Below are 22185 nucleotides of genomic sequence, written 5' to 3' on the forward strand. Positions count from 1 at the left end.
CACTCAATCTGGCAGTCATTTGTTAATATTATGGCAATAAGACAGCAGTGCTATACACATTTTTACAAGAAAAATGCAAACTGAAGGGGAAGAACATGGCGAACTATGGAGAGCTCCTTTTGGACAAAATGGGGTAATTTTATAATAAGGCACCTATAAAAATTCCCAAAATCACACAATAACCCTCAGTAGCACACACTTGCTTTTGCACAAATTTAAACCCCTACCAAGCAAGTGTAAATCTATTCATGTACTCCATGCTTTACATGTGTTGAAGGGGTGGTCCCTATGTATGCCCAGATATTGTAAGGGGACTGCATACATAAGATAATTTATTGATTTGGGACCAGGGCCAGGACGGGCAGAAACTGAGAGGCTGTAACTTTTCATCAAAAAGGTAGATTATTCCAGGTTTGTATTCTGACACAGTACATTTTTCAAAGTCTCTTAAGCATATAACTTGAAGAATAACAGTATCAAAGCAGCAAATAAAGCAGAGACAGTAGTCAAACACTATCTTGCCCAGAAAGCCCTCCATTCCTCTGCTGTCTTGTACCTTGGGGCTATGTTTATCCCTTATACCTCCTCACACTCCCTCCGCTCACTGGATTCTCACCGATTGGTTTTTCCTTCCCCCAAAGAAACTCACTTTCAGTCTACGAGACACTCTGTTTTTTTCTCTTCATTGCCCCTAAGCTTTGAAACAGTTTACCCCAATTTCTAAGAACTGAGCTCTCCTACCTCAAATTTAAATCCCAACTGAAACCCCCTTTTTCAGCCTCACCTTTGGGGTCTTGCCCCAAGGGCCTTAATGTGATGAGGGCTATGCACCTCCAGCAGATAATATCTGGATGGTTGTTTGAAAGGTTTGGTCTCCCCAGCAAGAATATTGAATAGTTTGGTCTCTCTGGTAAGAATATTGAGGCTTCAAAGCAGCGCTGTAGGTATTGTGGTCCTAGTTAGATGTGAGATAGTTCCTAGGAAATCCAGGCTATAAGTTCTTGTCTGTTCAGCCTCTGGAGCTGCTCCAGGATCTCATACAAATTGGTCCTGGTTGCCCTGCTAGAAATATCAACTGTGCCAAGCTTTTCTCCTTCTCCTCTTCCCCAGGAGTTGGTACAGTAGGTTCCTTGATCCCACTGTCCTGGTGACAGCACAGAGCTTAAACAGCTGCTGTAACTGCTAGAGGTTCCTAGGTTTCCCCTTGTAGCTTGTACTGACCAAGGCAGCCAGGTTTCTGAATGTTTGCTTGGGCTTAGATAGCTAGGACATTTGGGCTGGAAGGACGCTCCCTTCTCATGCAGGTCAATGGGCAGGGAGGCAGGAGCCAAAGACAAGAAATGGGCTTTTGCTCAGGGTTTTATGCCTTTGGTGAGTTCCCTTCAAAATCTGTTCCTTCCCCTTATGGTAATGATGGGCAAGGTAAACCTCCTCCCTTATTGAAACTAGAAGATAAAAGCATTAGTTTTCTAGAGCCTCTAGGTGTCACTGTGGGCACCCATAAAGCAGGATCCTAGGGTATCTACACATGCATTGCAACTTTGCCCATTTCCACGCAGCTATGTCCCAGGACATGCCCACATGCAGATCATCTAGAAGTAGACACAGTCTTTTGGTGCACTTACATTTTCTGTGTAATTTTATAAAAGCTATTTTCTGCATGTAGAACATACTTTACTATCAGAAAAAGCTTTATAAATTTACCCCTTATATAAGCCGGTTATCTCATGAGTTCTGGAATTTACAGAACTTATTGGTAAATAGACTTCTCTTCCAAACTTGTTTCCTTAATACTCCTCCCCGCTCCTTGCCATTTGCCCGAAGTAGGGATGTCAAACCATAATCAAGCTGTACAGCCTGGAACTTTATAAGGCTCCCTGTCTTCTGATCTCCAGAATTTGCAACATTTTCTCCCTTCATCCGTGGAAAATATATTAATTTTAATTTTCAGCTGGCGTGGGTCTGAATAAACTCTCTATTTGATGTCTTCTTTTATCTGCTGGTCTATAAGGCAGCCTTTCAAGCAAAGAAGCCCAGCTATTTTCTCAACTCATCTCCTTGCTTCCCTTCATAACCCCTGTGGAGTATCTGGAATTAAATACTGACAGCTTTTCAGATAGAGTTTTTCTGTGGTTTATTAATTCTTATTTTACTGCCAGAAAGCTGGGTTTTTTTTCTGGTAGTTTCCCAATCATTCTACTGTTTTCCTAATTTCCTCAGTCTTCTTATCTCTTATTCCATCTCTCCTCTTTTCCCCATTCCTGTTTACCCAACCAGTTTGTGTTGGTAAGAACTTATATTTTAAAAGTTACTACAGAGATTTTTTTCCCTAAATTATTCTGTGAAAATATATATACATCTGTCATGTGATTGAATGATAAATAGATATGGGCTGATGTGTACAGACCAGCGAAGGCCCTGGAGGTGATGGTGTCTGAGGACCTCAAGGTGGCAAAAGATCGTAACAAGGTGGTGGCCAAAGCCAGAAGTGTGCTAGGCTGCATAGAAAGGAGTATACTTTCTATATAAAGGAGTGTACTTTCGCCACACCTTATGCCTGGAATAGGCTTCCTGAGCCATTACGTCTAGCTCCATCCCTGGCTGCCTTCAAATCCGGGCTAAAGGCCTACCTGTTTGATGCTGCTTTCGACTCCTGACTTGTAACTTTTATTTTATCCTTATGTGTCCTTCTGTCTGTCCTTCCCTTCTCCTTTTTGGTCCTGTCTGTTTGTCCTGATTTAGATTGTAAGCTCTTTTGAGCAGGGACTGTCTTCTTCATGTTCAATTGTAAAGTGCTGCGTATGACTGGTAGCACTGTAGAAGTGATTTACAGTAGTAGTAGTAGTAGTAGAAGTATACGCAGCAGAAGGGAGGAGGTCAGGCCCCACTTGACATTCTCCGTTCAAGTTGAACCAGTTCAGAGGAAGGTGACCAAAATGGTATGAGGCCTGTACTAGAGGAGATATGAGAAGAGACTTAAAGACCTGATGTGTATACCCTAATGCAGAGGTTCTCAACCCAGTCCTCGGGTCACATCTAGTCAGTCAGGTTTTCATGATTTCCACAATAAATATACATGAGATAAATTTGCATACAATAGAGGCAGTGCATGCAAATTTATCTCATGCCTATTCACTGTGGATATCATAAAAACCAGACTGGCTTAGTGTGTTCTGAGGATGGGGTTGAGAACCCCTGCCCGAAAGAAAAGGAAGGATAGGAAAGATGTGATACAAACATTTAAATCATAGAAGGTATTAATGATCAAATAAATCATTTTCAAAGGCAAGGGAGCTATAGATAGGTCATGAAATGAAACTGCTTGGAATAAACTTAAAAGCAACATCAGGACATACTTTTCATGGAAAGGGTGGTGGATGCCTTGAATATCCTTCCGGAGGAGATAGTGGGGATAAAAGCAGTGACAGAATTGAAAAAGTTGTGGGATACACACAGAGGATCCCTGTATAGCTAGAGGATGGCAGCAAAGCAAAACTTAAATAACGTTCACACTTCAAAACAGACATAGGGGGCCTGGTGTGCATGGAGAAGCAGGTACAACCCTAAACAAAAACATAGAGGGGTAACCTGCTCTTTTCTACAAGGAGCGGCAGGTACAACTTTAGCCACCAACTTACTGGGCCAACTAGATGGACCACACTGGCACACTGGTCTTTATCCGTCGTTTGTTGCATTGTTACTATATTTGCACAAATAAGCATCAATATTTAAATTCCACAGGCAGTATTTTTTAAAATGCCAGCTTCTGCTATCCATAGCTTGTATCCTATGGACAGCTAAGCTTCTGGAATTTATTGTAAACATTCAATTCTCAGGTTTTCTTGTATCAACATCATTTCGTCATCAGTCACAACATGGATTCCGCCCAGTACATAATACTGAATGCATTGGTTATAGAAATCAAGAAATCCTTAGCCTTGGGAAAGATCTTCATTCTGTTGCAGGTTAAGCAAGTTGGGAATTGCAGGAAACGTATATAATTGAGTGTTTTTTTTTTTTGTTGGGGGGGGGGGGTTGACATTTTTTGAAAAACTGAAGTTATTGGGGTCTTTTTACAAAGGCGCACTAAAAAACGGCTTGTGGTAGTGTAGGCGTGGGTTTTGGGTGCACGCCGATCCATTTTCAGCACACCTGTAAAAAAAGCCTTTGTAAACTTTTTGCCAAAAATGGATGTGCAGCAAAATGAAAATTGTCATGAGACCTTACCGCCAGCAGTAAAGACTCATGCGGTAACCGGGCGGTAATGACCTATGCACGTCAAATGCCACTTGGCGCACGTCCGCTAAGCACGTCTGAAAATAAAAAATATTTTCCAGACTCGCATATTGGACGTGGTAGCTGGGCGGTAACTCCATTTTGGCGCACATTGGGCACGTGTAGACACTTATGCAGTTTAGTAAAAGGACCCCATAGTGTTGTAAAGAATAAGAAGGAATCTGCTTTTTGGCTGTAATATGTGGAGTTCCCCAAGGTTCACCTTTATTACCCCAATTATTTAATATGTTTTTGAGTCCTCTGAATAGAGCATGAGAGAGAGAGAAGAAATCCTGGATGGCTGAGGGGGGGAGGGGGGGGGGAGTCCTGCATGGCAGATGGAGAAGGGAGAGTTCTGCATAGCAGATAGAGAGGGGGGAGGAGTCTTGCATGGCAGATGGAGAAGGGGGGAGGTTGTCCTGCATGGCAGATGGGGAGAGAGAGAGGGTGGGGGGAGGGGGGAGAACTGCATGGTGGATGGAGAGAGAGAGGAGATAAACTAAAAGGCAGCAATCTGAAACCTGGTGGCCATAAGGCAATCTATTAAAAACATTGATAGTCAAATCATTTTATGGTTACCAGTATGTGAGGAAGGGGATGGGTCTCTGAAGGGGTTGAATGAGGGTAGAGATGGGGTTAAAAAGATGGTGAAAGAGAAGTACCAAGATAAGAGATGGAAGTATAACCTGGAGACAAGAGAAGGAAGGAGAAACAGGTATGGAGCTGGGGCCGGTGAGAGAATGATTGGTAGTGGAGGGTAGATGAGCGTTGAGGGTGAGTACAGGGGATGGGAATGAGTGAGTAAAGAAGTGGGGGAAAGATGGGGGAATAGGAGACTGAGAAAGGAGAGATACAGATAGGTAAAGGGACTGCTGCAGAGGGAATGAGGGAGATGGGAAAAGCCAGTTGATAGATGAGACAAATCTGTGAAAGGCAGACTAAGGACTAGAAGGTGAGAGAAAGAGAGAATGAGAGTGAAATCAAATGGGTGGATATAAACGCAGAGAAGAGTGGGGGAAATAAAACAAAATGAAAGATCAGTGCCAGACATTTAAGGACTGAGATATACCTGCTTTGTTAAATGTACATTTTTTTTCTATTTTTATTTTACAAAATATAAGGAAATTTAATTTCCTTTCTCTTTTTCCAAAACTTCCCTGCTTAAAGTGGAGTGGAGGAGTAGCCTAGTGGTTAGTGCAGTGGACTTTGATTCTGGGGAACTGAGTTTGATTCCAATGCAGCTCCTTGTGACTCTGGGCAAGTTACTTAACCCTCCATTGCCCCTGGAACAAAAAAAATAAGTACCTGAATATATGTAGTTGCAAAAACCTCAGAAAGGCAGTATATCAAGTCCCATTTCTGCTTTATTGAGGGTCTCCATTTCAGATTTTGTCTGCATGCTTTATGTGGGCCCCTATTTTGTATCAGGTGAAACACTTTCCATATTCTGAGGTGAAGGATTCTGCCAGCACAAGGGTGGGCAACCTCAGTCCTCGAGGGCCTCAACCAAGTCGAGTTTTCAGGATTTCGCCAATGAATGATCTCATTCATATTCATTGGGTAAATCCTGACAACTCTACTGGGTTGCCCACCACTGCGCTAGCATGTAGTGTCTGTGCAAGAATCTGTATTATATTGGGTGCTCTATGGCTCAATATAATACTTGTCACTGTCTTTTCATAGGTGGGATAGGGCTGTTATGATGTGGTAAATTTTCTGTATAGGTTTTGCGTGTTTTCTTGCAGGGTTTGGGGTTATTTCACAAAGTTTCTGGCCCTATTTGAAAGTAGGCCCTGAGGTTGGCAGCCCTTGTTACCCAAAGTAAAAATGCTCGGGACTAGTGGTCTCCACATCCTGTAGAGTCACTATACAAGCAAAAGCCCATCTGATTTTAAAAAGTGTCTAGCAGTGAAAGGAGTGGTTGTGCTAACCCTGAGGTGATGGTCACAATTTGAATATTTTTACTTGTAGTTAAGAAGACAGGCTGCCTGATCTGGCCAGTTCTGGGACCTCTGCTGCATACTGCCTCCTGATGTAACTTCCTGTTTTCCTCATAGGCAGGACACAGCAGAGGCAGCCTGTGTTAAATCATTGCCAAAGCAACAACACCGACACTGCCACCTAGCCAGCACCAACCGGTGCCTACTTTACAAAAGTCTGCTCCACCTGGCATCAGAATCTGGTTATGCCTCTGGGTATGTGTGTAAGTGTTTGGATCTAGTCCATAAAACGTGTTTTTAAGTCCCTTACCCCTGGATTCTATATATGGCACCCAAGATGCGCACACAAATTAGTTGACTAATGAGCCAATTAACATCAATAATTGGGTATTAACAACCAATTTTTGACATTAATTGGCACCCATTAAAATTTGTATGTGCATCTGACTTTGCACTATTCTATAAGACATGGCGCCTAACTCTAATAGCGCGTAACTGAAAAGGGGGGAGGGTGGCCATGTAGGGGCATGGAAATGTCAGGGGTATTCCAAAAAGTTACGTGCATTGTTTCACAATACTACCTCAGCATGCCTAACTTGGAAACCATTATTTACATCAAGTTTCAGCAAGTGTAAGTTTGGCACCAAAAGTTAGGCATGGGAATCAGCACTAAGCACAGTTCTGTAAAGGATTCATGCCCTTTATAGAATCACGCTTAGTAGTGATTTTGTTCCGGAATTTTGAGTGCCATTTATAGGACTCCCCCCTTAGCCCACAACTGCATAGGAGGAGGGGCATTAAAATGGATGGAGCATGGGAGTGTCATGAGTGTTTTGCCTAGTGACATACATGATTTATAGAATAATATAAGTTGCACGCATGTCATAACCATTTATGCTTGACATTGAGTTGATATAAGCAAGGGCATAGCCAGACTTCGGCGGGAGGGGGGTCCAGAGCCCAAGGTGGGGGGGCACAGTTTAGCCCGCCTCTCTCAGCCGTCGACCCCCCTGCTGCCGCTGACCCCCCCCTGCCACTTTTGACCCCCCTCCCGCCACCGACCCTCCCCCATCCCCAACCCCCGCCAGCCGAAGTTCTGTATGTAGCACAGGGCTACATACAGGATGTGCACGCAGGACGTCAGGAGTCAGAAACAGATCAGCGAAGGTGCCGGAGACCGGCGCTGAAGAAGACTTCAGCTGGCGGGGGTTGGGGACACCCGCCAGAAAAAGTACCTGGCGGCGGCGGGAGGGTGGATCGAAAGTAGAGGGGGCCAGGGCTAAATCTGTGGGGGCCCATGCCCCCATGGCCCCACTTAGCTATGCCTCTGGATATAAGTGGCTACTATAATAACATAGGGGCCCTTTTACTAAGCCATGGTAAAAAGTGGCCTGCGGCAGAGTAGGCATGTGTATTAAGTGTGTACTGGGCCAGTTTTTACTGCATCTGTAAAAAAAGGTGTTTTTTTTTTTTTATGTGATGGGAAAAGGGCATACGGTAAAGCTGAAACCAGCACGCATCTACAACCGGCCTGAGCCCTTAATGCTACCCGTTGATCTAATGGTAAGGGCTCACGCGCTACACATGCGGTGACCAGCCAGCATGCACCGACTGCTGATTACCACCGGAAATGGCATGTGTGGGAGAAAATAAATAAATAATTCATCCAGGCATTATGGGCATGTGCCAAATCTGAAATTTCCACCAGGGGAGTGCACTGGTCTGGCGGTAGTCTCATTTGGGCACACACTGCACGCACATAGAGCCTAAAGGACCCCTCAGTAAGTGATGGCAGATATAGACTTGAATGGTCCATCCAGTCTGCCCAACAGTCACATTCATTCTCAATTCAAGATTAAATCAACAATGAATGTGATATTATATACTTGATCATGGTCTTTCTTTTCTGTTTCTGGGACACAGACTGTAGAAGTCTGCCCGGCTCTGTCCTTTTGCTTCAACTACTGGAGTTGCTGTCAAAGCCCATTCCAGCCTATCCGAGTCTGTCTTGTCATTTGCGGGACACAGACCTTAAAAGTCTGTCCGGCACTATCCTCAAGTTCCAAATTACTGGAGTTTCTGTTGATGCTCTCCACATCCAATCTTAAACCGGATTGCTATATGTGGGTCTCAGATCGTTCAAGCCAGCCCAGCACCAGAGTTGCCATCTAAGCACCACTTATGCAACCGTTTAATTTTCAGTTTTATACCATTCATTTTCTGTTCCTATAGTTTGATGCGCCAATGCCACCATATGCCTGTATTCTATTAACTCACTTTAATTCATCCTCCCCTGAATATAGCAGGTTTTCCATTGTATATTGGACTTTAGTGGCAGTACTCAGATAACATACAGGTTATTGCTGAGACATCCCAGGCCATAATCTTCATTAGTCATTAGCGAAACATGATTTATTGTCGGGGTCCCCAAGACCAACAATAAGGTGAGTATTCCAGTACTTGTTTAAGTCTATTTATATACAAATAAAACTCCTTTAAAAGAGTTATGAATATATAGTGTTTGTAAATTTCAAAACTTTGAAACTAATGAGTATGATCATTTTGGACTAATGACAATTGTGACTTGTATAGTGTCTGAGTACTGCTACTGAAGTCCAATATACCGTGGAAATTCTGCTATATTCAGAGGGAGAAAATTTAAAGTGAGTTTATTATTATCCCCCTGATCTTTGAAATAAGAGTGCCGGCTACTTTATTTTGATCATATGTATTCTATTAACAGCTTAGGCGCCTAAGCACCATTGTAGCTAAGCACAACTTTTTGAGGTGCCTAATTTATTGTGCCAATTTATATTGTGATAAGAGGGTGTCCTATCCGGGGTAGGCCACTAGAGCGCGCTAGTAGGAGAATAGGTGGAGGTCGCTAGGACCGGGGAGAGCCCTGGGATGTCCACAGGTGTGGGAGGTTATGGACTGGGCCCTGTGTAGCTAATTAACCACTTTATACCCCACCTGAGTTGTGAAAGGAAGAGAAGTGAGCTAGCTGCAGAAGAAGAGAGAGCCCCTGGAAGATACTGGCTAACCCTAAGGACTTGTGGTGGACTGGGTGTCCAAAGGAGATCAGCAGGCTGAAAATCCTGGGGTAAGAAGTCCCTAAAGCATTAGTGTTTGACTGTGTGTCCTCAGTACTTATAGGAACTGTGTGTTCAGTGAAAGAACTGTGTGTTCAAAGAGGGGGGACTGTGTGTCCAGAACTGTGTGTTCAAAGAGGGGACTGTGTGTCCAAAGAAGAAAGGACTTTGTGTCCAGAACTGTGTGTTCAAAGAGGGGAATGTGTGTCCAGGACTGTGTGCCCAAAGAAGAAAGGACAGTGTGTCCAAAGTACTGAGAGAGGCAGGCTGCAAAGCCTGGGGTTGAGAGTCCCCAAAATATTGGTGTAGTACTGAGCCCATGTATCTGTGTGGGGAGGCTCAGTGTGAAGATCTATGAAAGCATAAAGTATTAAGCTAGAAGAAGTGTGCCCAGGGGCTGGAATAAAGAGTTGCCTGAGAAATAAGCAGTTGGTGAGACCTGTTTAATTTGCTGAGTGGGAACCAGGTCACCCTGAGCAAGAAGGGGTAGCATACTAATTTGCATATGATCTGCGTATTGAGAACCAGGTCACCCTGAGTGAGAAGGGGGATATCACAATATAGAGTTGCCACCATAGCCTCAGATATGCACAATTCAAATAGGGATATTTAGACCAGTCCTGGATTTCTGATTATCTTATCCTCATGCATAGTGAGACTAGCGGCACTGATTTCAATGGATAGAATCAGGAACTGCAAGTACCATATTGCATCGAGGATGTAAGTTGAAAACTAGGACTGCCCTATAATGACTCTACTGGAATTGGGTAAGTTAGCAGCTATTCAGACAGATCTGATTTCAGGATGTCCATACTGAATAAATGTCAGATGTATTTGCCCAAATAGGAGACAGTTCTGTAACTAGGCACCTAGAGGTAGCATAGTGAGTAAGGAGGTTTGATAACAGGAGACGGCATGATGTCACAAGGCTGAAGCCGGTCTCCACCCACTCCACAACACAAGCTAAAAAAGTAAAATCCTTAAATCTAGTCCCCACTACTACTACTACTACTACTTAACATTTCTAAAGCGCTACTAGACGTACACAGCGCTGTACACTTGAACATGAAGAGACAGACCCTGCTCGACAGAGCTTACATTCTAATTAGGACAGACAAACAGGACAAACAAGAGATAAGGGAATATTAAAGTGAGGATGCTAAAATAAGGGTTCTGAACTGTCAGGAGAATTAAAATTATCTATCTCCCCCTCCTGATTAATCATCCTAATCCTCTAGGAAGATAGTACACATTTGTGACATCAGTATCACTGAAGGACAATTGTAACATCTCCTTAACATATACTTTAAAGAATTCAAGAGGAGACAAATAACGAGTAACAGGAAAATTTTAAAGTCTTAAATTAAGAACCCTGGTAGCATTTTCCAAGGTTTACATTTGAAGATGGATCATCAGGCTATCTTTGCCTGAAGCAGCCAAAGCAGACTGACAGGTCCTAACTTGTGATTCAATTTTCCCCAATTTATTCTCAATGGACAGAATCCTGGTGTCCTGTTCATTAACCTTAGCAACAGTTTCTTCAGTAAATTTATTTTATAATGAGAGATTATCCTGCATCTTCTTATCCATCTTAGTAATAGCCAGGTAAACATCTTTTAAGGATATATCTTGAATCAGTATTGAAGAGGCTAAAGAGTTGAAAGTAAATGGAACAGTAGCCAGTACCTTACATTGAGAACATCCTTTGGCTTCCTTATTAGTGGATAAGAGAGAAGAATTACCGCTTTCTGGAAAATCCTTTGGGGTGGACATGCCGCTCTGGGGTGCGATCCAACTTTCTACTCGTTACAGGTTGTAGGGGTGGGGTTCAACCCCTTGATGAAAAGGAAATGTCTAACGGTGAAAAAGGACTCACATTAGAAATAGGTATTGACTCTGGCATCTTTGCCGCTTGCAGATGTAAGTCCACAGATCCCTTAACATCAAAAGATTATTCTTTGAAAATGTAGGCCCTTAGTTTAGAAGCACTATGACTTGTAAATGTAAATATCAGCATTGAAATGCATACCCCGAGTAAATGTAGAAAGCCCAAAAAAGCCAAGATTTACACATATAAATCTGAACTACATGCATATGTCAAGGGGACATGGTTTGGGCAGGACCAAAAATACATATATATTTCTCATTTCAGAAGGGGAATGCACATCTGTGATCTCAGAGATCATTATCAGGATTTAGAACTGCTCCTGGCTATGTACAGGTGTTGTAAAAGTGCTCATTTTGGGCAGTGCTGTACAAAAGGAGTTATGGAAGGTTGCCCCCTTAACCTCCAAAATCAATAGTGCTAAATGATTGCAGCTGCTGTATTTAATTGGGAGCATTTCGACATGTAGGCTTCCAAAACGATAGACTTATATATATAGCACTTATTTTCGAAGCATAGGTACATCTCAAAAGACCGAAATAGACATCCATGTGCTTGAAACGTCCAAGTACCAATTCTGCAATGGCAGGAAAGACACTGCAGTACATCTAAATAGCAAGGGAGCGTGTTGTGTGCATGTTTTGGGTGGGTTTAGGGAGGGCCTGAAATCTGAACATCCAACAGTGATTACAGAAGGGGAATAAATGCCCATGTCTAAAAATAAGGACATCTTTATTTAGACCTGTTGCATGCACATCCAGGAAAGGTGCCCTGAATGAGCAGCTGTCCACTGGAGGGATTAAAAGGCATGACATCTCCTTAATCCCCCAGTGACTGCTGTCCCTTTCCCTCTTCAGTGAAACTGAGAGGGGATACTAGGCTCTATTACAGCTTCAGGTATTATAGTAACATAATAACATAACAGATGATGGCAGATAAAGACCTGTATGGTCCATCCAGTCTGCCCAACATGATAAACTTGTTGTATGTGCTACTTTATACGTATAGCTAACCTTGATTTGTTCTTGCTATTTTCAGGGCAAAGACAGTAGAAGTCTGCCCAGCACTAGCTTTGCTTCCCAATTACCGGTGTTGCCACCCAATCTCCACCAGGTTTCTATGGATCCATACAGGATTCCTTTCTGTTTAACCCACGCAAAGAGTTAGAGTAGGATTTGCCTTTCTTCTCTGCATTGATGTCTATGTGGCCATTTTTCAAAGATTGATGCCATACAGATGTCCATCCCTTGTTTTCCCCTGTTCATAATTTGTATGTTCCAGTTTGTAAAGCGGATGTTTGTACTGGATGTTTCCAGCATGTTAAATGGCCATTTCATGTATTTTCAAACAGGAAATCTTGCTGTATTTCCGGATCGAAAATGTTATGATTTCTATGTCACTATTCTGGCTTGGGCATCCTATCGAAAATACCCCTTTCTAGGTTCTGAAATACTGTCACGTTTTCAAAGCTGGAACTAGGTTTGTGAGCCCTTGGGCCACTGCCGAGGAGCGGCAGTGGCAGGCAAAACCACCCCACACCGGAGACTAGGCAGAACAGGACTGGAGCCCCGGAATGGAGTTGCAGCAGAGACAAACAAGCAGGAATAAGCAGAGCAGGCACACTTAAACTTCACCTGCACTTGGCCGCCGTTCACCAGGAGTTGAGCCCCTGACTGCAGGTGGCCAGCAGGACTTACTGGGCAAGGCAGGAACAGGATCCCAACAAGGCAGCACAGGGACTGAGGGTCAGAGGGGAAAGGAATATACAGGGACAGCAAGGCAGGGAAAGGAAGCTAAAGGACAGGGCAGGAAGTTGCAAGCAGCCACTAAAACAGGAAACAAAACACTGAATAACAAGACACAGAACTGAAAGCTGCAGACCAGCCACAAAGACATGAACAGACAAAGACTAAACACAAAACTAAAACCCAGAGACAGGACTAGCAAACAAACAACAACCTAATCTAACTACCCACTGACTAACTAAAACAGACAAGAATCAAGGCAAGGAACCAGACTGAGCAGAAGTGCAAACAGCACCCCAACAAACCTCAGGGCCTTAAGCAATGCATAGGCAAGGCAGAAAGGTTTCAAACTAGCTAATAAGCCCAGCAGCAGCTGAGGCTCAGCTACAGCAATCACCAGGCAACTACGGGTGCTGTGTAGGTTCAATCCAAGCAAGCAAGTCTGGCATCCTGGACAATCCGGACCGGACTGGGCTGAAATCTGGAACGGGCGACAATAACCAGACAGTCCATTGCAGCCACCAGGTCTGGCCACCAGGTGGCGAGAAGGAGAGCACGAAACATGGGCACAACCGTGACAAATACTGACTTATACATGTAAGTGCTAACTCATGTATGCTGTCGAGTTGCCTCTGTTGAGGTTTTTTTTTTAACATTGACATATGTAATATGGCTGCTCCTGTCACACGTAGCTGGAACACGTATCAGGACACAGAATTTTATAGTCTGTGTCCCACAATGACAAGACAGATTCGGATAGGCTGGAGTGGTCTTTGACAGAAAGCTCCAGTAGTTGGAACATAAGGTCAGAGCCGGGGGACGTCTATGGTCTATGTCCCAGAAACAACAAAGAAAGACCATGATGATATGTTCATTGTTGATTCAGTGACGATCCTAGGTCGGCTGCCACCCGGGGCGGATCGCCAATGCGCAACCCCCCCCCCCTCCCCCCCGGTGCAGTACAACACACACACCAGCGCATTCTTGGCTGCTGGGAGCAGCCATGCACTCTCGGCTCCGCTGGCTCCCTGCTCTGGAACAGGAAGTAACCTGTTCCGGGGCAGAGGGAGCAGGGAAACAGCGGAGCCAACAGGTGTGCAGCTGCTACTACTAGTACTATTTAGCATTTCTATAGCGCTACAAAGCGTACACAGCGCTGCACAAACATAGAAGAAAGGCAGTCCCTGCTCAAAGAGCTTACAATCTAGTAGACAAAAAAATAAAGCAAACAAATCAATTAATGTGTAGAGGAAAGAGGAGAGGAGGGTAGGTGGAGGCGAGTGGATACAAGTGGTTACGAGTCAAAAGCAATGTTAAAGAGGTGGGCTTTCAATCTAGATTTAAAGATGGTCAAGGATGGGGCAAGACGTAGGGGCTCAGGAAGTCTATTCCAGGCATAGGGCGCAGCAAGACAGAAGGAGCGAAGTCTGGAGTTGGCAGTAGCGGAGAAGGGAACAGATAAGAAGGATTTATCCAGGGAACGGAGTGCACGGGAAGGGGTGTAGGGAAGGACGAGTGTGGAGAGATACTGGGGAGCAGCAGAGAGCAGCAGAGTGAGTACATTTATAGGTTAGTAGAAGAAGTTTGAACAGGATTCGAAAACGGATAGGGAGCCAGTGAAGTGACTTGAGGAGAGGGGTAGTATGAGTAAAGCGACCCTGGCGGAAGACAAGACAGGCAGCAGAGTTTTGAACCAACTGGAGAGGGGAGAGGTGACTAAGTGGGAGGCCAGCAAGAAGCAGATTGCAGTAGTCCAAACGAGAGGTGACAAGGGTGTGGATGAGGGTTTTGGTAGAGTGCTCAGAAAGAAAGGGGCGGATTTTACGGCTGTTGTAAAGAAAGAATCGACAGGTCTTGGCGGTTTGCTGGATATGAGCAGAGAAGGAGAGAGAAGAGTCAAAGATAACCCCAAGGTTTCGAGCTGAGGAGACAGGGAGAATGAGAGAGCCATCAACAGCGGCATGCATCCGAGGCAGACCACCCCCACCGCCCCGCCCTTGCTACGCCGCTGTGTTGATTTAATCTTGAATTGATAATGAATGTGACTGTTGGGCGGACTGGATAGACCGTTCGGATATTTTTCTGCTGTCAGTTACTATGTTACTATGATACATGTGCATTCCTGCATGTATTTTAGAAGAGAATCTATATTGGCAGATTTTTTAATAAAATGCTATTGAAATTGCACATATCCTGACTCAGAAGTCTCAATTCTGATTTTGGCGTTTTACCTAATATGGAGCTGATAGTGTTGCCACAGTGAGTGTTAAAATACCAAAATAAATAAATCTTCCAGCCTTTAAACTATTTGAGCATGTATCTTTTACATAATATGAGTATCAAAGTACAGCATGACAAACCATTTCCATATTTAATTAACAATCCCAGCATAATGAATAGGTGTTGGAAATTATGCTATCATATTGTTATCATGAGTGTGAGATGCAATCAGTCACACTTATTGCTTTCTTTTGTTTGTTTTCCCAGTCTTCCGTTTACTTTATTCTCATTTTTATGCATACTGTAAAGGGGGCTGCTTCCTCCTCTGGGGTGGGGGGGGGGGCAGCCGGCCAACAGGGCACTTCGGGGCCCGAGACAGAATACTGCGGATACGGGAACTCGGGGCCAAAAGCCTTTTATTATCCAGGCAATTTCCCAGCCAGAATCATAACATCTTCTTCAAAACAAAAGGTACAGCCTGCCTAACATAGTCTTCCAAAGGAGTAAAGATACAGTCCTTATACAATCATCTCCAAAAGGAAAGGAAAGAAAAGAAAAAGGTACAATCCCGATTCCAAAATCCCTTTAGCACCCGCTCAGTTTCCCTTCCCCCTCCTTCAGGAGGGCTTAGTCAGAGTCCAGCATACTTTTACTATAGCCCAATAAAGCAGAAAACTCTTCATTCACAGTCTTTGCACAGCCCCCAATATCACCTATCACCTGCCTTTTACACAGTCCTGAGGAAACCCTGTGAGGAGCAGAGTTGGCAGTTTCTCCCACTTCTCAGTACCACCTCCGGTGTGGCCTCCTCCACTGCCTTCATGTGCTGGGCAGGGCAACCTTTGAATCCTCCCACTCCATGGTAGCTGATTCCTCTCCCTTGGGCAGCTCTAGTGGCAGGCTCCTGCCTTCCTCCACATACTTCATGGAATCTCCCTCTCTCTCCTCATATCTCCTCTCTCCTGGGGACGGAGAGCCTCCAGGAACTCAGCTCCCCCCTTCCCACAGCTGGGGGGAATTGTATACTGATGGCGAAGCCAGGGAAACTGAGCTTCAACCTTGCCTCTCCTCCTAGTGGCGAAGAGAGTAACAGGCTCACTCTGCCTCCAGCCTGGGCTCCCCCTGCTGGGGCTGGGAATCCATTCCCTCTTTTCAGGACTACTCCCCTTTCTCCTTTTACCAAGGACTTCTGGGACCCGTAGTTCTGGCCTCAGCTGCTTCACAGCAGTGAGTTGAGATCCTGGGGAACCTGGTTCAGTTCCCTCTGCAGCTCCATGTGACCTTGGGCAAATCACTTAAGGGCACTTTTGCTAAAAGGTTGCCGCGCATCAACCCAGAACTTAGCTGCCGGTGGTAGTTCTGCCTTGAGCGCGCTCTATTTTCGGCACTACAAAAAATACCTCCATAATTTCTAGTCCAGCGCTAACCCGGTAGTAATCGCTGCCCGGTTACCGTGAGAGCCCTTACAGCCACCTCAGTGGGTGGCGGTAAGTGCTTCTCCCCTCATGACCACGCAGTGAGAATAATCTTACCGCATGGACATGTCTTTTTTTAGGGGCTTTTTACCCAGTGTGGTAAAAAGGGCCCTGTTGCATGGCAAAAACAGCTCCCGCTGCTACTGCAGGGCACTTTTTACCACAGCTTGGTAAAAGGACCCCTTAGCCCTCCACTGCCCCAGGTATAATATAAACTACTTAGATTATTTATTTATTTGGATTTTGCTCACATCTTTTTCAGTAGTAGCTCAAGGTGAGTTACATTCAGGTACATTGGCAGGCTTATTTTTGAAACAGAAGGGCGCCCATCTTCCGACACAAATCGGGAGATGGGCGTCCTTCTCTCAGGGTCGCCCAAATCAGCATAATTGAAAGCCGATTTTGGGCACCCTCAACTGCTTTCTGTTGTGGGGATGACCAAAGTTCCTGGGGTGTGTCGGAGGCTTAGCAAAGGCGGGACTGGGTCGTGCTTAACAGATGGGCGTCCTCGGACGATAATGGAAAAAAGAAGGGTGTCCCTGATGAGCACTTGGCTGACTTTACTTGGTCCATTTTTTTTCACAACCAAGCCTCAAAAAGGTGCCCTAACTGACCAGATGAACAGTGGAGGGAATCGGGGATGACCTCCCCTTACTTCCCCAGTGGTCACCAGCACCCTCCCACCCTAACAAAAAAAATCTTAATTTTTTTTTTGCCAGCCTCAAATGTCATACCCAGCTCCCTGACAGCAGTATCCAGGTACGTGGAACAGTTTTAGTGGGTGCAGTGCACTTCAGCCAGGCGGACCAAGGCCCATCCCTCCCTACCTGTTACACTTGTGGTGGTAAATGTGAGCCCTTCAAACACACCCAAAACCCACTGTACCCGCATATAGGTGCCCCCCTTCACTCCTTAGGGCAATGGTAGTGTTTTACAGTTGTGGGGAGTGGGTTTTGTGGGGGGGGGGGGGCTCAGCACCCAAGGTAAGGGAGCTATGCACTTGGGAGCAATTTCTGAAGTCCACTGCAGTGCCCCCTAGGGTGCCTGGTTGGTGTCCTGGCATGTGAGGGGGACTAGTGCACTACGAATGCTGGCTCCTCCCACAACCAAATGGCTTGAATTTGGTAGTTTCTGAGATGGGCGTCCTCGGTTTTCATTATCACTGAAAACCGGGGACGACCATCTCTAAGGTCGATCTAAATGTTGGGATTTGTGCGTCCCCGACCGTATTATCAAAACGAAAGATGGACGCCCATCTTGTTTCAATAATACGGGTTTCAATAATACGGGACATCCTTAGAGATGGGCGCACTTAGAGATGGTCATTCCCATTCGATCATGTCCCTCCACGTATTTCCTTGTCCCTGGAGGGCTCAGAATCTAATTTTGTACCTGAGGCAATGGAAGGTTAAGTGACGTACCCAAGATCACAAGGAGCAGCAGTGGGATTTGAATCGGGCACCTCTGGATATCAAGACTGGTACTCTAACCAATAGGCTGCTCCAGTACTAGTACTTGTATAGAAAATTGTACTGTTAACCGCTGTATGCCTATGTGAAGGCCTCAACGGTATATCAAATGCACCAATTAAATAAATAGTAACATAGTAGATGACAGAAGATAAAGACATGTATGGTCCATCCAGTCTGCCCAACAAGATAAATTCTATTTTTATTCAAATTCCAAAATCTTTATTGATACGACAATGTGTTTATGGGCTGCTAAATAATACACTTGAGCCAGTTTTCAATAGTTCAGGTTGGTCCCATGGTTTCAAGTCCCGTGATTGGAAGAGTCAGGGGAAGGAAGAAGGGGATTCTTCATTTTTTTCACCTTTTTTTTTCCTATTCGATATAATGAAATAAGAGAGAGAATGTGTGAAGGCACGGGGGGGGGGGGGGGGGGGGACCTATGAGAGGTAAGTCTGTATTAGTGCTAAAGCAGCTGTAAGATTAGTTATCTCTTTTAAACTAATTTCTTTTCTAGTGTTCATTACTCTTTTCTGTTCACATCGACATTTAAAAAAAATCTAATATATTTTGAAAGAAGTCATCTGGTGCTGGTTTGAAGAGTTATATTCAATACTGTTAATTCTAAGTTGGGCCCTGTCTATGAAGGCAGGGTGGGCTACATATGAGAGAAAAAGAGAGGGAATGGGTGAAAGCAGTGGTATACATATGAGAGCGAGAGAGAGAGAGAGAAATGTAGCTGAAGGCAGGGGGCACATATGAGAGAAAGAGAACTGGTGAAGGCATTGACTTGGGGAAAATCAGCATAAAATGTATTGAGCTTTTCTGGGATCTTTCCAGGTATTTGTGACCTGGATTGGCCACTGTTGGAAACAGGATGCTGGGCTTGATGGACCTTTGGTCTGTCCCAGTGTGGCAATACTTACGTATTTTAGTACTTTTATAAGGCACAGGGTACACAGAGAGAATGGGTGATGGTAGGGGGGGATATATATGAGAGACAGACAGAGAGAGGGAGAGAGAGAATATGGATGAAGGCATATGAGAGAGAGGGAATGGGTGAAGGTACATAGAAAGAGAGAATGGGTGAAGGCAGGGAATGCATATGAGAGAGAGAGAGAGAGAGAGATTATGGGTTGTGAGGTTGGTCTTTCCGTTTCTCTCTCCTTCTGTCTTCTTCCTTTCCTTCTTTACATCTGTCTGGTGCTGATCTTTTATTTTATGTTTTTCCCCCACTTTTCTCTTCTCTGCATTTATATCCACCCATTTGATTATACTCTCTTTCTCCTTTTCTATCATCCTCTAGTTCTTAGTCTCTGTTTCACTTTTCATCTACCTACTGGCTTTTCCCATCTCCCTCTCATTCCCATTGCTCTCTCAGCTTTTGTCCTCCCCTAGTCTCCTATTCCTCACCCCAATTTTTACCCACTTCCTAGTCCTCTATTTCCATCCTCTCTACCCATCCTCTTAGCCCTCATTTACCTTCCCACAGCCTCTCATCTCCTCTCCAGTCCCAGATCCATCCCTATCTCGCTTTCCTTCCTTCGCCTCCAGGCCATTTCTCTCTTTTACCCTATATTCCATGTCCTATTGCCTCTCCTTCATCTTTTTAACCCCATTTCCACCCTCATTCAACCCCTTCAGAGCCCCATCCCTAATATCTCCATCCATTTCAATGCCTCTCATCCCCCCCCCCCATCCCAGCATCTCTCTTTCTTCCCATGGGTCCGGCTTTGCCCCCTCCCTGTGATCTGGTGCCATCTCTCTCCCTACCTCCTCCCTCCCCTGTATAACCATATGACATCTCTTTTCCCATTTCCTCCCCCCCCCCCCCCCCCCCCCCCCCCCACTAGCCACAGTACAGCATCTCTCTCTCTCCTTCCACTCCCTGCAGGGTCTGCTTTCTCTCTCCCTTCCTGCCCCCCTCTCAGCTGCAGGTCTTCAGTCTTCCAGGCTGCCAGTAGTGTCAGCAATGAAAGCACATTGCCTTTAGCTGGCCCCAGAAGCTTTCTCTCTGCTACAATTTTCTATTATAGGGAGATGTTGCAGAGAGAAAGATTCCACAGTAGCGAAAAGGCTGGTGCCAGCGGCAGGGCAGCCAATGGGAATTGCTGCTGCTGCCATCTTTTGGAAAAAAAATAACGTAAACACGGGGAAGGGGGGAGATGCTAGAGTGGGGGTGGGGATGGGCAGCGGGCGGCATCTCATCCCTGCTGCCACTTGGGTTGCCCCTAGTTAATGTGATGTCACAACATAGAACCAACACTTAATAAGATGCAAGATCTGAGCAGACTGCTGATGCACAAGATGACTTCAAAGCCCGAGGTTTTACATCTTGAAGCACTGCCTGGCTGCACTGCTTGTAAATTGCTAGCAGCTTCTGTTCGCTCAGGCCATCTGGCAAAGAATGCAAAGCCATGCTGTATGAAAGAAGGAGGAGGAAGAAAAACATGTTGACAGAACAGTTTAGACGCTGGTCTAATTATCCTATAACCTCAGTAGGCTTTGAGTGGGGGTAACCCACCTGTTAGTGGTATAGGAGCCATACAGTGATGTCATATATACCCCCAGTTCAATGAAGAAAGTGCGCTTGGTTGCTCATCCCCCAGAGATATCAAGGATAACAGTTGCTTCAAGGCAGGAAAATCCTTTACTGGTGATTTTTTAAAGGGAGATTTTGTTTTCAAGCATTGATTACAGTGGTAGCACCACCCATGTTTCTCCTGTACTCAACCGATGTAAACATTCCCTATCACTTACGCGCACCCTTACAGAATAGCACTTAGTTGCTGTGCATTTACTTGTGTGAGTGTGCACTTAATATTTCACTATAAACACTGTGTTCAGTCTTACATACTCCAAAAAGTTATATATATTTATATATGAAAAATAGGAAGGAAAAGCCTCAGACTTCTGACGGGTGCCTTTATATTTTCTAGCCGTTCATATATTCATCAAAGGCATAAAAACCTTCCAACCTTCCTACTTTCACTCGAACTTTATTTTTAATTAACATGTTCCAAAAAAACATTTAAGTTGTATTTAGCTTCTCAGCTTAGTTTCATGGTATCCCCGACGCTGGCCACTGTTTTGCGGTTAACCAACTGCTGCATCACTGGGTTAAGACCATTTCCAAATTCAAACTGCTGAAAAACCAAAGCATATTATTAGAAAAACATAGTAAAAACAACAAACTTTCACCAGTGTAGACACACTTACTGCTCTTGAAGTTCTGTCTCCAAACTGAGCACTTTCAAAATGGCTACTCAGTATACATGGTTGGGCATTAAAAAACTTTCCTAGCCAATCAGATGTCAAAAATCCACACTATAGAAAGCTTTTTCAATTGCTTAAACAGCCATCTCTCAAACCTCCATCCTAAAAAAAACATATTCCAGTTCCCCAGGATCAAAGTCCACTGCACTAACCACTAGGCTACTCCTCTAGTCCAGAGTTTGGATTTGGAAATGGTCTTAACCCCCCAATGCAGCAGTTGGTTAACTGCGAAACAGTGGCCAACGTCAGGGATGACAAGAAACTAAGCTGAGAAGCTAAGTACAATTTAAATGAAAGTTTTTTTGGAGTATGTTAATTAAAAATAGTTTGAATGAAAGTAGGGAGGTTGGAAACACAGTGTTTATAGTGAAGTATTACAGTTTTGGTGATTGATTTGATAGTGTTCATCCAAGACTGAACAGCAACCATGCAATATGAAGCTCCTCTAGTCTCAAATGGGTGACAAAAAAAAATCAGTTGCTTTGAGGTTAATGGATACTTTAAGATGCAGGCTTTCAAGGCTACTAGCAGGCATTGCACTGAAAGTTAAACTGAAGTTTTGTATAGATTGTGAGTCTATTGCAATTCATTTACATACTGTGGAAGGGATTAACAAACACTGTGAAAGCACTAAACAGTCAAATGGAAAAGGTGCTAGTCAATTGAAATTCTGGCATTTTCAGAAGTTATAGGATTCTTAATGTACTGGTTGTGGGGTTTTATTTAATTTCACAGTTTTAATTTTTTGTAATCTTTTGTAATGTACAGATTCAGTAAATGGTGCTCAAAATTCAGTGCCAAAAATTGG

The 22185-nt window shown here is 44.4% G+C and overlaps 1 protein-coding gene across 7 annotated transcripts in view; it reads left to right on the forward strand.

The window, feature by feature from the left end:
• LINGO1 (leucine rich repeat and Ig domain containing 1) overlaps nt 1-22185 on the forward strand; it is a 278287-nt gene that overhangs the window by 148498 nt on the left and 107604 nt on the right. Inside the window, exon 3 of one of the 7 annotated variants that reach the window (XM_030186881.1) lies at nt 6333-6478. The exons of 5 other annotated variants lie outside the window; for them this stretch is intronic. The gene's annotated coding sequence lies outside the window, so the exon portion shown is untranslated. Of the gene's footprint in view, nt 1-6310; nt 6479-22185 lie in introns of those variants that run through there. One more of the 7 variants, XM_030186893.1, reaches the window with a different exon arrangement.

This window comes from Microcaecilia unicolor, chromosome 1 (assembly GCF_901765095.1).
Source record: "Microcaecilia unicolor chromosome 1, aMicUni1.1, whole genome shotgun sequence".
Lineage (NCBI taxonomy): Eukaryota > Metazoa > Chordata > Amphibia > Gymnophiona > Siphonopidae > Microcaecilia > Microcaecilia unicolor.